The sequence below is a fragment of the Vulpes lagopus genome, chromosome 11 (assembly GCF_018345385.1).
Source record: "Vulpes lagopus strain Blue_001 chromosome 11, ASM1834538v1, whole genome shotgun sequence".
NCBI lineage: Eukaryota > Metazoa > Chordata > Mammalia > Carnivora > Canidae > Vulpes > Vulpes lagopus.
In genome coordinates, this window is record NC_054834.1 from 57,925,326 (window position 1) to 57,942,887 (window position 17,562).

The following is a 17,562-nucleotide window of genomic DNA, read 5'->3' on the forward strand; positions in this document are numbered from 1 at the left end:
GACCATTTCCGTTAAAGGCATAAAACTCCTCAGGCTTCTTAGGAACAATCAAACTTCCAAGTCCTCATTTGGATCTATAAGACCTTCATGGTGTGTCCTCTAAGGATCTTCCCCCCCTCATCTTCGACTACTCTCTGCATGTCAGTCATGCTGTCACCTTGCACCAAACACATGCCTACCCCAGGATCTTTGCACCTGCTGTTCTGTGGAGTCTCCTCCCATCCCTTGGTTCTCACCTCATTCAGGTCTCTGCTCAAAAGTCACCTCCTCATAATGCCTTTTCAGACTATGGTGCCTAGAATAGCACTGCCCTCCTCTCCCCATCCTCCCACTCCCATTACTTTCCATCTCCCTTCTTGGCACTTATTTTTCCTGGAAGCACTTACCATGATCCTGACATATATTGAATTCCTGTCTGCCTGTTTTTTTCACCCCCATCCACCCTCCAATAGAGGACAAACTCCACACGGCCAGGGCCATGATCTGACTTATCCATTTTACATCTTTCTTAAGTGCCTATGAAAGTACCCGTCATGAAGCTGGTGCTCATTCAATATCTGATTTATTGATAGTTGATGTCAACCATGATGGGATTTTGCCAGAGTAGAGACAGGAGGTCAGAAAGACAAAGTAAATGAAGATTTATGCAAAAGACTGACTGAAAGGATAGGCCATCCAATCAAAGCTGGGAAGGGAACAAAGGAGGTGACTATACAAAGAGAGTTCAAGGGGAACGTTTAGAATTAGATACCCCAAAGAGGTTGGAAAATGCTCATAATGGGAAAAAGCTAGTCAAGTAGACTATAATGCAAGCATTTGTGGTCAGGAATGTGATGCTTGTGTTTCTGATTTTAGAACGAAAGCGGTTTCCATGGGGCACAGGTTCTGTGTATACTGTGGGAGTCCATGTTAGAGGACCAGGAAGAAGGTCATTGGAGATAAGGTGGTCAAGAGATTGAGAGGCTCAGGTTTTAGCCAACCCAATGGACTTCAAAGTGACCCAGGATGAGCCTGGTACAAAAGACTTGAACGATGAGAAGGGGGCAGGGTGGTATAAGCACAGAGCATGAGCCTCAGTGTAGGCGTTTTTATGAGAGGGTGGGGAAGAAGTAATGGTTTAGAAATTCTAATGGAGAGGAAGAAAGACAAGAGCCTATCCTGCAGTAAAAAGGTATGAATGCATATCCACCACCACAGAGGGCTGCTCTAGAAGAGAACAGGTTTCAGGTAATGCAAGAAGGTATGGAGAACACTCCTGGAAGATGTGGAGGGTGAAGGAGACTCTACTGATCATGGAGCAGCTACTCCACAAGGTACACTGGAAAGCAATGAGGGGACGGGGAACAGAGAAATATGGAGTATATAGGAATGGTGTTCCAGTGAGGTCATTCCCAACTTTCATATGCATGAGAAGCACGGGGGAGGGCTTGTTACAACACAGATTGCTAGGACCCACTCTCAGAGTTTATGGTGGAGTGGATCTGGGTGGGGCCTGAGAATTTGTATTACAAGTTGTGTTACAAATGATGTGGATGCTCTGATTCAAGGACCATACTTCCAGATCACGGATGTGATAGAAAACCAGTGACTAAGGTAGCAAGGGAAACAGGAATGGGGAGTGTGGAGTGGATTAGTCCCAACCATCTCCTGGAAGACGTCAGACTCTGGGCTAATGGACGGAGGGGTTGGCCCCCCTCACTCTAGGCAGTATCAGCTTGACACCAGTGGCCTCAATATATTCAGCATGGGGTGGTGTGAGGGTCAGGTCTTAATTTGAATGACGTCAAGCTTAGTCCCAGAGAATATTCCATGGAGCCTAGAAATCTTTACTATGGAGCATCCCTTTCAGGAGCCTAGCACAAAGTAGTGCTCCCTTGTGAATGGGAGGATATTTCTGCTAAGTCCAGTAAAATTGGAGGCTAGCCTAAAGCTACATCACCATGGAATTGTTGGGGTTTGGATTGTGAAGTCTCAGCAGTGATATAATCAGGTGTCGGGCTCCACTAAGAAGTAGTGATAGTGCTTGAAACACCCAAGGGCTGCCAGGCATAGACAACTGGATCAGAACAACAGTGACGTAGTACTGCCAATAACTCCTAGGTCTCAGGTTTCACAGGCTGGGTTACATAAATGAAGTCACAACATCCCAATACCTATACCCTTAATATACCAATAACCCCTAATCTTATTACTCCAGGCCCTTACCTAATTGACTAGCAGGGATTCAAACTGTTTCCACAGTTTTCTTGAGAACGTTTGGGAAGGGTTGTGGAAATGAAATTTGGCATACCTCATTGATACTTGAATTCTGGGAATAGTTTTGAACCTAAAAACAAACAAAAAACAAAACAAGACAAAAAAAAAAAAAAAAACCCAAGTCCTAACTTTGTTGATTTGAAATTGTTGTGGTATCCTTCAGATTTCTCTCCCTCCTCACATTTGTGAAGTTCCCAGGGAAAATCACACACGTCCATGAATCACAGTGGGCCATCATTCGCTGCTAGCCTGTTAGTAGAGGGAGAAGTCACATGTTTCAGGCAGGAACACTAGCATATGAGTCAGAATAAAGCTAGAAGCTCAGTCTGAACAGAATGCAGGAACCACAGTCTAGAAAGGAGTGGCACTTGAATCAGAGCCAAACCAACTCTCTGGCAATTGCAGGTGGAACTCCCACTCTGGCACCAACATCTGTAAGGGGTTATAAAGAATTCCATAGGGTCTTCAGAAGAGGCTAATGACCCAAAGTTATGCTAACTTAACATATTAGTCCCTGTGAAAAGAGCAGAATGAATCCCACTTCTGCTACTTGTCAAGATGACACTGGACTTAAATAAAGGGCTCTTCCCTCAAACAGGCTGTAGGAACAAAGCGAGGCCACCCATAAATACCTGTGCGGACTCTGGCTCAGGTGAGGGCAGGGCAAGCCCCGACAGAGCCAAGGACCTATCAGGACACGAAATATCTGTCTGGTAAGTCCTCAGAACGTCTAAAAGTGTTGTGCCATACCCTCTGGGCATGCTAAAGTTAACTGGAAATTAGGGCAAGTGAGCACAGCTTGGCAACAGAATTTGAACATGCTCCCAGAGATTCTCCACTGTGGGGTTTAGGGTGTGGAAATCCATTCATTCAAATACATATTTAGGGGAGCACATCAGAATCACCAGGGGGACCCCCCCCCCCTGCCAAATATACACGTTCTCATAAATTTGCTTTGCACAGTCCTTTAGAGGCTGTTTCTCTCCCTCTACACACTACGCCTGAAATTTAGGTAACATTTTTAAAAGATGAATGATAGTACCTATATAGGGCTACACGTCAAACTGGGTTGTTTTTCCTAAGTCCCAGGAGCCTGTTCTCGTCAAACATCCTCAACAACTTTTTCTGTAGAAACGATTAAGGAAGAAATTCCTAATTTTAGAGGAACATTTAAAGAAATAAGCCCTAAGTAAAGCTGAACACGGTCATAGACCAAAAAATCTAGTGTGAAGCACAGCTGATCTAAGTCTGATTGAAAGGCCTCAGTAGAAACAATTCTCGCTACCACGTACTGGCCATTTGCAATATGCCAAGCACTTCACCTGTATTCTTATTTGACCCGCACAATACTCCAGGGAGGCGGGTGTTACTCCACCAATATGAGAGAACAGAGACTCAGAGGGTTTAAGTGACTTAGGTGAGATCTACAGCTGGAACTTAGTAACTCGGGGTCTGTCCCTGGTTGGGCCTCAAATTTGGAGGGCAAGGAAACAGTTCTTTAAAAAGACCATACAGAGGCACATGGGTGGCTCAGTTGTTTGAGTGTCTGCCTTCAGCAAGGTGGGGTTGGGGGGTCATGGGAGTCATGGGGGTTGGGGGGTGGTCCTAGGGTTGAGTCCCACAATGGGGCTCCCTGCTCAGTAGGGAGTCTGCTTCTTTCTCTCCCTCTGCCCCTTCCCCCACTCGTTCTATCTCTCAAATAGATAAATAAAATCTAAATAAATAAATAAATAACCATACATTTTAAAGTACCTTCTTCCTTTAGGAAACACTCTCTGCGTTTAGTTCCCTACCTCTGGCTTGGGTCGCAAGCTCTCCAGTAAAAGCTAAGACATTGCCCTTTGGCAACCTACCAGGATGTGTTTTATGTGAGAACTTTCATCCCCACTCCACTTCCGTTTTAAGGATGAACGTCATGCCCTTGGCCATTTGAACCCAACTTAGAGCTGGTCTTTAAAGACCAGGCAAAATGTTTTTTTTTTTTTTTTCCTTCTCTCCTTCCCTCTCACCCCCCCCTCCCCTCTTCCGTTTTAAAATTAAGCTTCTGCTACTTCTCTAGAAAATAAATCTCATCTGACACTAAAACTTTACTTAGAGCCAAAAGCCTTCTGGGACTTGGGGCATTAGCCCAGCTTGGCTTCTGAAGCTGAAAGTCAGACTGACCTCCTGGAGCCTGAAGCCTCCTGCATGTACTCCGGGCTGCTGCCTGCTTGCTCAGCTGAAACCTGCGCTGTGTGCAGGGAAGTTTCTGCTCAGTACTGTCACCCCCGGGGGCGAGGGGCCTAGATCTCACTGCCTGCTGAGACTCTGGCAGGCCAGACCTGGGACAGAGGCCCATGGTCTTTATGCCAAAGTGCTCTACGTCAAGATCACCCCAAATTCCCTGTGGTGGGGCAACTCAGCGTCACTGCCACGGGTGTTCTCTTGAAGCTTGCCTTTCCGAAAGTTGAGCCAAGGCTTCTCGTAGACTCAAGATCATCATTTTCCTTTGCATGATGCAGAAGCGAGCCCATGGCTCCCGGCTCTTTCTGTCCTCACAGGGAGTTTTATCACAATGATTGCTTTGTATTTCCTATCACAGGAATTGAAGGGCCACCTCAGTCCACTCTGCTAGATTTTAGTAACTTCGAATTTCAGAGTAAAAAGATTGAGGACTTCGTTGTTTTCCAGATGATTACAACTCCAGGAAGGTACATTGAGATGAGGCAAGTCCAATGGTGCTGGTGAATGTTCAACAACCAGCTTTCTGGGGGGAAAGTGTGTGTATGCATGCATGTGTGTGTGTGAGATATACACACTTTTGTATGTGTTGGTGTGTATTTTATACTTTATCACTATAAAAAATGAATAGACACAACAGACAATAAGATATATAATACCTTTTATTTTAAATTCTATACAGCAATCGATTGTTACAAATGCTTTTATTGTTCAGCATCACTTCCACTGCATTCTACTGGTTAAAGCAAATAGCAGGGTCAGCCCAGATTTATCGTGGGAGGGGACCACACAAAAGTGTCACTACTAGGAAAAGTAGTACTTTGGGGCCATCTTTGGAGACCAACTAACATACCTCCTAATGCTAACATTCTATGGCTTATTTCCATCCCAGCCTCTGCTCTGGTCAGCACACCTCCGCACTTTGGCAGATAGGGAATTTCTCATTTGCTATTTAATGTATGATTTTGACGCACCTCACCTAGTGGTTGCATTAGAGCGACTATATGTGTTTGTTCATGTGTATTTACATGCACTGAGAGGAGGGGTAAAAAGATATTCTTAAAGTTTAATTTCATTTGTGGCTGTGTGTTTATGTTGAGCTATTTTATTTTCTTGTGGGGTACCAAAGAACTAAAACATATATATGTGTATGTAAAGTAAGTAAAATCTTAGACTCAAATATGTAAGTGTATGTGCCCAATTGTGTGTGTAGATGTGTGTGTGTGTGTGTGTGTGTATGTGTGTGCTGTGTGTAAAGTCATTTCATCCAAGGGAGCTGTCCTTTGTTTTAGCTTCTGGAGTTGCCTTTGGAGCTGACTCTGGTTTTGGGAAACTCACCATAATGGGCACTTTATTTATTTTTATATAAGGCAAACATCCACCCACTGATCTCTAAGAAAGCTATGCAGATCACTTTAAATCTGCATGCTGATGCCACAGACTGAGATTTCGTGTTCTGTCTAGTAATGCAAACTGAGCTTGTCTTTACCCATCCTGTGACTTTGAAGAAGAAGGAGAAATGGCTTTCTAAAATTCTGGTAATTTCAGTTAGACTGCTCAGAGAGTAAAGGGGAAGTCCTGTGGACTATCATGCCTCATCTGTGTGGTGAGGTCTGCCTTTGGTTTGGGAGAGTTTAAGGATAATGACTATGTCCTTGCTTGAACCGAATACTTCCAGTTTGCGCAAAGGGGAAGATTCTAGAACCTTCCTGACCAAGTTCTCCGAGTGATGGCTGAGGGAAGTGATGATGGCAGCTGTGAATCAGTGTTTCCCAGGACTACCCGGCGATCTATATTTCCAGGAATGGGCCATGTAGCAGGTGCCGTGGGCATCATGGGGAATGGGCATGTGTGACGGAGATCCTCAGGAGGAGGGACCTCTCATAAGTCCAAGTCCTGTATATCTGACCATCATAAGATGTGCCTATGTTATACTGCAAACTGGTGATGTGAAATATTTCAGATCCATTTTAGACTTGATCTTTTTTTTTCACTAAAATTTGTGTATTTTAATTAAACACAAGCAGAATTCCATTTGCAATGGCATATCGAATATCTTTGTAATTAATAATAGGCTTCCTTCACATTAAAAAAAACTTTTATTTTCAAATAATTAAAGATTCATAAGAAGTTGCAAAAAGAGTCTTTTATAGCCTTCACTCAGTTTACTCCATGATATGATCTTACATAATATATGGATTTTACTAATTCTCTATAACATATTATAATTAGATTTTTTGAAAGTCTTTTCCCAGTTCTTGAAATGTTTTTTAATCTTTTGTTCAGAATTAGGTCCCTCTCCTGAGCTACATTCTCATCAAAATCTAACTCTCTATGCATTTTCCCAGGGGGGATATTGAAAATATGTAAAGATATATTTAGGGCAGCCCCAGTGGTGCAGCAGTTTAGCGCTGCCTTCGTCCCAGGGTGTGATCCTGGAGACCTGGGATCGAGTTCCGTTGGGCTCCCTGCATGGAGCCTGCTTCTCCCTCTGCCTGTGTCTCTGTCTCTGTCTCGCTCTCTCTCAATAAATAAATAATCTTTTTTCAAAAAAAGATGTATTTAAAAAAACTGGTTTTGCTTTGGGAATGATCAATCAAAACATCAGCCTGATGCCAACAACTGGAACAGAGTTCTGGATACTAGTGCATTAATCCTTTAGTTTCTGGATCATGGGAATATCTGGGAGAAGATAGCAGGGGAGGAGGCTATTGATCAATGACATAAAAATATTTCCGTATTTGGGCCAACATGCTAGTTTGGACATCAGCTCAATATCAGCCCACATTTCCCTGTAGTGCCCTTGTCACATCGCTTGGTATTCAAAGGATTATTTTTACTTGCCCCTCCCCCCAGTATAGTGCCCGCTTTTTGAAAGCAAAGATTTTGTGCTTAATTAGTAGAACTATAGAGCCCAGCATGGCACCTCGATCACTCTTTGACAAATGAGTAACCACATTAAGGAAACTGAGATCCTAGTTCTGAGCCTGTCCTTAAACTACCGTGTGACCTTAGGCAGGTCTAAGAATCTTCTTCTGTGAAACAAGATTGTTAAACCTTTTTTCTCCCTTTACAGCTTTACAAGGAGTTTGTAAGAATTTCAAGACATGCAAGAATAAGGAAAGACTGCTGGCAAAATAAAAATTTCATTTTAACAATTATCTGAGTGCCTATTATGCAAAATACATAATTTTTAATAGTCTGGAGGGAAAAGGAAAATGACTAAACAGTATTCATCATGAAGAAATCACTGTGAAAACCATCTCCTATAATACCATGATGCCAGAGAGAATGAAATAACTGCCATCATAGGTACACAAATAAGGTGTTTCAGAAGTATAGGGAAAAGAGCGCTGTACTCTAACTGCCATATTGATATAACTTCATGACCTTTGTAACCGGTCTCTTTCCCAAATTCCAAGATTTAATTAATATTGATACACAATACTGGATGAATAAATAACATTTTAAAGCCATTGTTATGCCTAGCATGTAGCAAATTACTTTAAGTGTTATTACATAGTAGCTATTAGTCTTTGAGCTATTATTAGCAGTCTGATAGTATTTATGTGCTCTGGGAAGTCCAGTAAGTGGCCACACCCAGATTTGTCAACTCCAAAGCTCCTGTTCTTAACTACCATTTAAAAATAAGGTCCACGACGCCACTTTTGATTGCAAATACAAATGGAAACAACTTTCCCCCATATTAATACCCAAAAGGTCATATTAGTAAGTGGGGCATGCTGGTACAAGTCTTCCAGGACAGATTTTTAACCACTGAGAAAGATTTTATTAGGTACGACACTTTGAAAGCATGAACTTAGTGTGAAAATAATTCTCTCAGAGTATGTCAGAAGTATTTTCACCTGTCCTCGGGTGCCAGTTCTAGATTTATTGCCCTTCAGCTCCAATTCAACCTTCTGGCCTGTTCTGTGAAAATGGGTCTGGGCCTTCAGCAGATCGGCTGACACTGGGGCTTTGTCAGCAGAGGGCACTAGAGAGACATTGCAGGAGAAAAGGATTTTATTTCCTGGTTTCTGCCATATACTTGAGTTCCTGTATGGTTTCCCCCAACAGCAGGCTCCTGCAGCACCTGGGATTTATATGAAGCAGACTTCTCTAGTGTCTTGCCCCTGAAGTGCATGGTGGTCCAGCAGCCAGTTTCCCCTGGTCCCCCTCTCAGGCAGTTTTATAATGGCACCCACTCCAGAGAGCAGATTTACAGCAAGTTTTACAGGCGCAGCACCGTAGAGACTTCTTTGCCATGCAGTGAGCCATGGCCATACCTTCTCCCGTAAGGTCTCAGGAAGCCTGGGTGGTTCAGTTGGTTCAGCATCAACTCTTGATCTCAGCTCAGGTCTTGATCTCAGGGTCATGAGTTCAAGTCCCATGTTGGGTTCCATGCTGGATACGGAGCTTACCTAAAAAAAAAAAAAAAAAAATCCAATAAGGTCTCAGAGACCTTAGGGGCCATGAGGGGTCTTCCTTCAGTGCTCTAACTCAACCTTAGGGGTAATTGCTATTAGATATAATATATTATATAATGTTATATTATATTATAATATATCTATAATATATCTATAATATATTATATATATTATATCCTGTATTCTTTAGAGTTCTCTTCTTACTAATCATTCATTATCACAAATCCCTGTAGGGTTAATAATTCTTTATATTGTACTTTCCCTGTTACAATGACTATATGATTTCTCTCTCCTAATTATACACTGACTGACATACCTTGGTATATATCATAACTTATGTCCTGTTATCTGACCTCTCAGCCAACTTAAAAAAGAGAAACAAATCCATTCCATGTTAATGCCCTTTTGATGTCGGAATTGTTCTGAGGCTTTGCCTCTCCCATACTGCTTACCCCCACAAACCAAATCCTCCTTGAGACATCCTATACTGTAGCCTCACAAATTAATGATGCTGATCTATGCACAGACCACATTCCTTTACATGCCTGCAAACCTCAGTTCCTCTGCCTAGAATTTTTCCTTCCTATAATGTCCTTGAAAAATCCCCACTTATCTGTCAAGCCTCAGCCCTAATATTATCTTTTTGAAGCTTCTTTGTCAGAGTTATTCATATACCTCTATTTTAGCACTTAGCATATAGTATTTTATTTTTCAAATATTTATTTTCTTCGTTAAACTATAAGCTCCCTGAGGACAGGGACTCTCTCTTATTTATCCTTATAGCTCTTAGTGCATGGCACATAGCGACATCAGTAAATGTTTGTCAAATGAATCAATTTGTTTACATATGATGCAAGAGATACAAAATTCCAAAGCCATTCTCATGAGGTGGAGATCTGGGCACCAGCCTCTGCAATTCTCTGCTGTGGGATCTGCCCATTTTAGAATTGGGGTGCTCCCACTCCACCTCCTTGAAGCTCAACTCACGTTACCTCTTGGATTCACCTTTGTCCCTAAGACAATTGTCCAAGACACTGTCTTGTGCAAAACTCAGGACTTCAGCGAGTCATTCAGGACCCTCCACATTTCTATCCAGCCTCCCTTTCCAGCTCCTGTCCTGCCCCACCCCCATCCTCTTACCGACCATAATCCAGCACACACACTGACAAAGCAAAAGTGACACAGCAGAGGAAATTTCAGTTCTTTTCCCCCAAAGTGGAGCTCATTGGAAAATTTCTAATCGGAAATACATGATCCTGGGGTTTCATATAATTGAACCTGATGGAAGTATGTGTGCTGCTAAGCAATGTTTGTTTTTCTGCTTTTGTCTCCTGGTGAGGAGGAAATGTCAGCTATAGCCTCTCTATGCCTCAGAGATGTTAGACCAGCCTCTCTGGCTTCTCCCACTAATAACTAGCATTTTTAGCAGTAACCTCTACCCTTCCATGTGGCCTGGGAGAGTTCAAGTCCTGGCCCTGACCTTGCCACCTGTGTGAACATGGGCAAGTTTCTTAACTCTTCTAGCCCTTGTCTTTCCCATCCATAAAATAGGTATGAGAATAAGAATAGTAGCTACCTCAAGAAAATTAGATGATACACATAAATTACTCAGCATAATGCCTGTACAGAACAAGTACCCAGTTGTGAATTAGCTGCTACTATTTCACTAGGGCCCAAATGGTCTGGAAGTAATAAAAGAATAAAAGCTGCTCCCATCAAGGTGGGATGCCTACACGCATTTGCAGAAGCAAAGCCCTCTCTAGGGAACTATGGCAAAGGTAGAGTTTAAACAAGTGGGTGACCTGTCCAGGGGCCCAAGAGGTGCTCAGAATCCAAGCGGCCCAAGCGTGTAGTCCTTCTCAGGACTCTTCAGAGGAAGAGAGTTTCTTGTGATACTCCCACTGCAGGGAGAGCAAACTGTTCCCCTCAGATGTCCCAATACCTCCTTGCATCTACTTGCCTTCGATTGCACTATGTGCCTATTTTGGAAAGACCATGGTGACCAAGGGGCCTAGAGGGGCTTATGCCAATTACAGCTCATCCTAAAATGGAGCTAGGGTTGATCCCACCCAGACCACATGGCTGGTGATGGGAGAGGGGTGCTTGCCTCAAAGTAGAACCTGATGGCCATCACCAGGAGAGGAAATGTCCACTACAAATACTTTGTCTTGCCCTCCACACACCCACCCACTCTCACCAGAACTTCCCACCCACCATCCCCAGTAAAATGATCTCATAAGTATTCCTAGCTCATCCATATTCCAGAAGGCTCGATTCCCTTGGTTGGTATTCTGAACCTCATTCTCCACTGCTATTCGGGTATGACAGGGCAATGAAACACAGATAGCCACTGATCTTACCAGTTTAAGTTTTCAACTGCTTCAGAACGAAGGGGTCCTTCAGTGAATGTGAAATGCAGCTGGAAATGTTGAGTCACTATGTGCCTAAATCTCGGCTGTGACAGTCTCACTGTAAGAGAAGAATCTAAAGTCAACCTGAGCCTTTACATGAGCGAAATCTAATGGCTATGGCCTTAGTTCGGTTGCCCACTAGCCTAACACCTGAAAACAAAGAGCCGTTTGAAGTTTTACTAAGAACGCATATGCCATCATGTGAACCGAGCTGGCCTTCTGCTAATCATTTAAAATCTGCAGATTTCTCCAGAACAGGGGATTTCTGGTTCTCACTATTCTGACATGCTTTTCTCATGCTCCCGCTCTGAGTTGTGGTGCTTGCTTCTTAAAAACTTTTCCTCGGGATGCCTGGTTGGCTCAGTCGGTTAGGCATTCAACTCTTGAATTTGGCTCAGGTCATGATCTCATGGTCAAGAGGTTGAGCTCCACAATGGGCGTGGAGCCAGCTTAGGATTCTCTCTCTCCCTCTGCTCTTTCCCCACCCTCTTCCTCTCTACAAAAAATTTCTGAATAAGAGGACCAAAAGGCATAACAATGAGGAATTTGCAAGGTAAAAAATCAAAATAAACTTCTATATTAATTTATGAAATTGCTTTAAAATTAATTGAACACAAGCAATACTGATAAGCATCATCTTTAAGAATTTTCATTTGGGGATCCCTGGGTGGCGCAGCGGTTTGGCGCCTGCCTTTGGCCCAGGGCGTGATCCTGGAGACCCGGGATCGAATCCCACATCGGGCTCCCGGTGCATGGAGCCCGCTTCTCCCTCTGCCTGTGTCTCTGCCTCTCTCTCTCTCTCTCTCTCTGTGACTATCATAAATAAATAAAAAAAAATTAAAGACAAAAAAAAAAAAAAGAATTTTCATTTGGTCCTTTATTTTTTGTAAAGGCTTTTTAAAGTTATTTATTCATAGAGACACAGGCAGAGGGAGAAGCAGGCTCCATGCAGGGAGCCTCGATCCCGGGTCTCCAGGATCAAGGCCCTGGGCTGACGGTGGCACTAAACCGCTGAGCCAGGCGGGCTGCCCTCATTTGGTCTTTTAAAGGTGAGTGTTCATTTCTTCTGCTTTCTCTCAGCTAGCCACACCCAAGGTGGAAGATCTGCTGTTTCTACCTGATGACTATAAATGAGACATAACTGCTCACTGGTGATAGCATACTTTGATTGTAGGCAAAGCATCCAAAAGGAAGCAAACAGCATCTAAGTGCTGATTGAGCAAAACCTAAACACCTGATAATTTTATTACTTAAATCCTTGAGGTTTATTTATTTATTTTATTTTATTTATTTATTCATGAGAGACACACAGAGAGAGAGAGGCAGAGACACAGGCAGAGGGAGAAGCAGGCTCCATGCAGGAAGCCCAACACGGGACCGGATCCCAGGTCTCTAGGATCATGCCCTGGGCCAAAGGCAGCACCAAACCGCTGGGCCACCGGGGCTGCCCAATCCTTGAGGTTTAAGTACTTCAAACCGTGTATATTTTAGAAAAGTATGGTATGATTTAACTTCTTGTTACTTTGTAGGATGATAACTTTTCCTAGTCAAGTCTAGTTGATCTGATTTCAGTGTTGTGACCACTAAAGGACAGGCCTTATTTGATCATGCACTTTACGTATTATATATAAATATACATTTATATACATTATATATTATTTATAATATAATTTGTAATATATTTGTATATCACATATTATACATTATATATCATATATATACAGATATATTATTTCACTGTTTTTTTCTCCTCATATGTAATAGCTAAGAGAATTTTAATTTCAGCATAACTCCCTACTGAGGCTGACAAATGAAGGAATATATAAAGTTTCTTTTACTCTGTAAAATTTAATCTTTTTAAAAACAGGTTTTTGAGGGACACCCTGGGTGGCTCAGTCGGTTAAGTGTCTGCCTCCACCTCGGATCATGATCTTGGATTTCTGGTGTTGAGCCCCATATCCCACTGCATGCTGGGAGTCTATTTCTCCCTCTCCCTCTGCTCCACTCCCTGCTCATGCTTGCTCTCTCATTTACTCTCTCTCTCTCAAGTAAATAAAATCTTTTTAAAAACCCTGGTTTATTGAAGTATAAATGGCACACAATAAACTACATATATTTAAAGCACACAAATTTCCCAAGTATTGACACATGTATACACTCATGAGACCATTACTGAACAATCTAGACTGTGAACATATCCATTACCCCCAAAAGTTTCCTCATGCCCCTTTTGTAAATCCCCTCTGGGTACCCCCGTCCCAAGCAGCCACTGATCTGCCTTCTGTCACCATAGACAGAAAGCTCAATCAAATAGAATCATATGAAATGTCCTCTTTTGTGTCTGGTTTCCTTCGCTCAGCAGAATTATTTTGAGAGTCGTCCATATTGTTGCACAGATCGGTAGTTTGTTGCATTTTATGGCTGAGTAGTAAGGAATATAGAGTTTTAATATCTGCTCTTGCAATTCACAAAAAAGAAGTTTGCTAATTCTGTTAAGTCTTTTTGACTTAACATTATATTGAATATAATGACAGAGGACATCTTTGTTGAGGGGATGCATCTGAAACGCACTAAGTATGAAACCTTATAACTGTTGCAACTCTCCTGGGATACCAGGTTTACCTATGACTTTAATTAAATCGTGTTATTATTACAAAGTGTGTGCATTAGGAGAAAGATTGACACTGAGTTGTAGAATCCTAGGATTTCAGGACAAGAGGGAGCTTTGGAGATTATCCCATCCACCTCTTCATTTCACAGATGGGGAGCTAGAGGCCCAGGATGGTAAGGGGTCTGTCCAAGGTCACACAGAACGGGCTTCTTTCAGCAACATGACAGGGGCCGACGGAGGGGTGAAGTATCCGATGTGGCCCGTTCTTCCCTGTGCTCCCTTGGTCTCCTTTCGTTGTTCCTGGCTGCAGACTGCTGACCCCCTGCCTCATCCTTTGTCTGGCTTCCAGCCAGTGGGCCACCCCACCCCCCGGGGTTCCACCCACTTCTGGGTTGGGGAGAGAGGCCTTGCTCCAGCATGGCCAGCTTATGGCAGCCCTCAATGCTTGGGAACAGCTCAGAAAACCTACACCTCAAGACTGCCTGTGACTGATCGAGCTGAGCTGCCAAATCTAATGGATGTGTGTGATTGTTCTGCTTGTGGCTTTAGAGCGGCCATCAAGATGTCTCCCTCCCAGAGGCCCAAATGGAAAACAGGGCACAAGACTCCTGCTGAAGCCTAGAGAGGGAAAACCAGGACTCACACCGAAACACTTGATTTGCCTCCTTTAATCCTTCCTCCTACAATACCTCTAGGGCAGGCTTTCCTCCTGATATGGGACTTCCTCTTTCGAGCCCTATAAGCCTGGACCCTGAAAAATGAAGATGGAGGAAGGCAGATATGCAAACCTCCCTTGAGAGTCTGTCTTGCAAAGCTAGGGTGGTCTAGAAAAATCCTACATTCAAGTGCCAGAAGCTGGACATCCTCTTTGCACTCCTCTGTAACAATTTTAGTCTCCCTAGGCAGAAAGAAGGATGCTTCAGGAAGATGAGGGGGAAGGTCACGTGGTCTGACAAGCTAACTCTAAAAGCACATTGATAATTTTCAAACCATCGATAATTAACTCAATTCCACTTGCTACCAAAGCGTCCTAATTAATATGCACCTACTCAGACTTACAATAAAATTATGGCTGTCCATGAACCAGAGACCCTCTCCTTTCCACCATCCACCCTCCCTCTGCTACGATGGTGATAACTCGTACAGCGAACATTCATGAAAATGGACCTTATGCGATGCAGAGTATCTCATTTAATTCTTACAAAAACCTCACGTGGCAAATGCTGTTACTCACCTGTTGTATTGACAGAGAAGCCGAGGCTCAGAAAGGTCACCTGCTCAAGTCACATATTTAGTAAGTGACAGAGTCAGGAGTCCGAAGCTCAGTTTTTAGTTACTAACTGCTTTTGAGGTTTTACTTGCCAGTCTCCACCGCTTCCCACCTGCTTGCCATGTGCGTAAGGGTTACGTCCTTGCCTGAACTAACCAACTTAACCTAACTGGGGGAGGGACCGTTTCCCCAAGAGCTTTACTACCAATTAAAATCATTTGAAACCTACAGTGAAATCTGGGTGGCTCTGTTGAAGGCAAAACTACAGGTGGCTAATTTAACCGATTTTATTGCTCCTGGAAATCTTGGCACTAGTGATGGATTAATTATCTTAAGTGAAACTACCGGTTTGAAAACAATGTTGCAATGAAGTTAGAGATTAACAAATCATTCTATTGGTCTTTATTTTCCCTTTGCCCTGGTTCTCTCAGTTACATTTTATCCTTTTATAGATGATGATTTTTTTTTAAGCTTCTGCAAAATCCTCCTGTGAATGAGGTGGGAGACTTAGTGAGTGTAATTAATGAATTAGTGAATCACTGCATTTAAAAGATTACGTAATAGTGACATTTTTGTATACCGCGGTGTCGTTTTGTACACATTCTTTACCATTTAACTTTGAGCTTCTCCGAAATCAATTCGGCATTCATCTTTGTGTCACCGGGAATCTGTCACAATGCATCCATTCAATAAATATTTTTGGAACTTTTAGAAAAAAGTGATAGTACAAAGAGCTTGTTCTCTAAGAGCTGACAGTGTAATGGGTAGCGTCAGGTTTATTGAAAGAGCTCAGCAAATGTTTGTGGAGTAAATCTCATTGCATCTTCACAAGAGAACCTTGTGTGTAAAGTTGAGATTATGTCTAGGTTTTAGAAAGACACAGGGAGGCGAGATGTCTTGTTCGTGGTGGTTCATTGGAAAGAGGCGGAGCCAACTATGCTAATCCAAGTATTTGAACCCCAAAGGCCTTGCTCTTTCTACTACATTGGAAAGAGCTATAAACCCACACAAAGCAAACCGACATAGGCTTTTTCCATTTGCCCAGCATTTTTATGGGCAGCCACCAAGGTTTCCAGGGAGGACACAGGTAAAGCACACCTTTCCAATCAGAGACCTGTGTGCCCCCCGGGCATGCGTTGCTACCTACACCAAGATAATTATCACATAACCATCCATCCCCAAACTTGGCAACTTTAAACAATGACTCATTGTTTTTCATGATTCTGTGGGTTGACTGGGCCTCCTTCCACCCCCTGTGGTGTTGGCTGGGCTTATTCACATAGCTGTGCAGATTCAGCTGGCAGCCAGGCTGACCTGGAAAGTCTGGGGCCCATGGTGATTGATGACCTTCAGCTAAGGTGCCTCAGTTTCCCTCTGAGGGCCTCCTGTGTGGCATCTCCTCTCAAGAGCCCTTCCCATGTGGCCTCCCTCTAGTGGTACAGCTGGATTTCCTTGTGCATAACAGTGACAACAAGGCTGCCGGGGTTTTGTTGTTGTTGTCTTGAGGCTGGGCTCTGAAGTCCCAGAATGTCACATCTGTCATGTTGGGTTGGTCAGAGAAAACCACCTCAGATTTAAGAGGCAAAGAAATAGAGTCCACCTCTTGATGGAGGAGCAGTGTGCTCACACACAGCACAGCATTGTTGGCGACCACTTTGCTGGGAACCCCCAGAGCCCTCCCCAGGGCCACTGTTAGACCCGGCCTCCTCCTGAAAATGAAGAGCAAAGATGCTAGGAATCCTGCCAGAGGTGGAGAAAAACTGATGAAATGTGGTTTTCCACTCAGGTGAAACAGGCCGCAGAGCTGGGGGTTAAGAGCTTGAGACTTGGAGTCCTACCATCTTGGGTTCTAATCTGGGCTCTGTCACTTATTAGCCAGGTAACTTGGAGAAAGTCAATCTCTCCAAGCTTTGGATCCATGTCCTGTAACATGCGGACAATAGTAACACCTGCCTTCGTGGGACTGTTGTGAGAATTAACTGGAATAACGTCTGTGGATGAGTTTAGCAAAGTGCTGGGCTCGGCACAATCACTCGGCAGATGATGGTTACAGAAAACTGAGATGCGCTTGGGACCTCTTGCCCCACAGACTCTCATCTATTCTGGTCCTTGAGCGTCTCAGTGAAGTCGCCATCCAAGTGAGATTGCATTGGGAACCCCGCGACGCAGGGCAGAAGATCTATGTCAGAAGCCTTCTAATGACCACATTCTCATTTTCTCTTTAAACGAATGAAGCCAAAAATAGCAAATGCCAGGCTTTAATTTTGGGACAAGAACAGTTGGTAAGTTTTATGCCATCCTTAAGAGTTGGCAGTCCTGTGCCAGACAGCTTTGATCGATGAAGAGCCACACGACGATGACCGCACC

The 17,562-nt window shown here is 43.4% G+C and overlaps 1 long non-coding RNA gene across 1 annotated transcript; it reads right to left on the reverse strand.

Moving 5' to 3' along the window:
* Positions 1-5,148: 5,148 nt before the first annotated feature.
* LOC121471478 lies at positions 5,149-15,428 on the reverse strand. The gene is made up of 3 exons (XR_005982693.1): positions 15,160-15,428; positions 11,264-11,372; positions 5,149-8,897 (listed from the first exon to the last, which is right to left on the reverse strand). It is a non-coding gene; the product is annotated as an uncharacterized LOC121471478 (long non-coding RNA).
* Between the last annotated feature and the right edge of the window lie 2,134 nt (positions 15,429-17,562).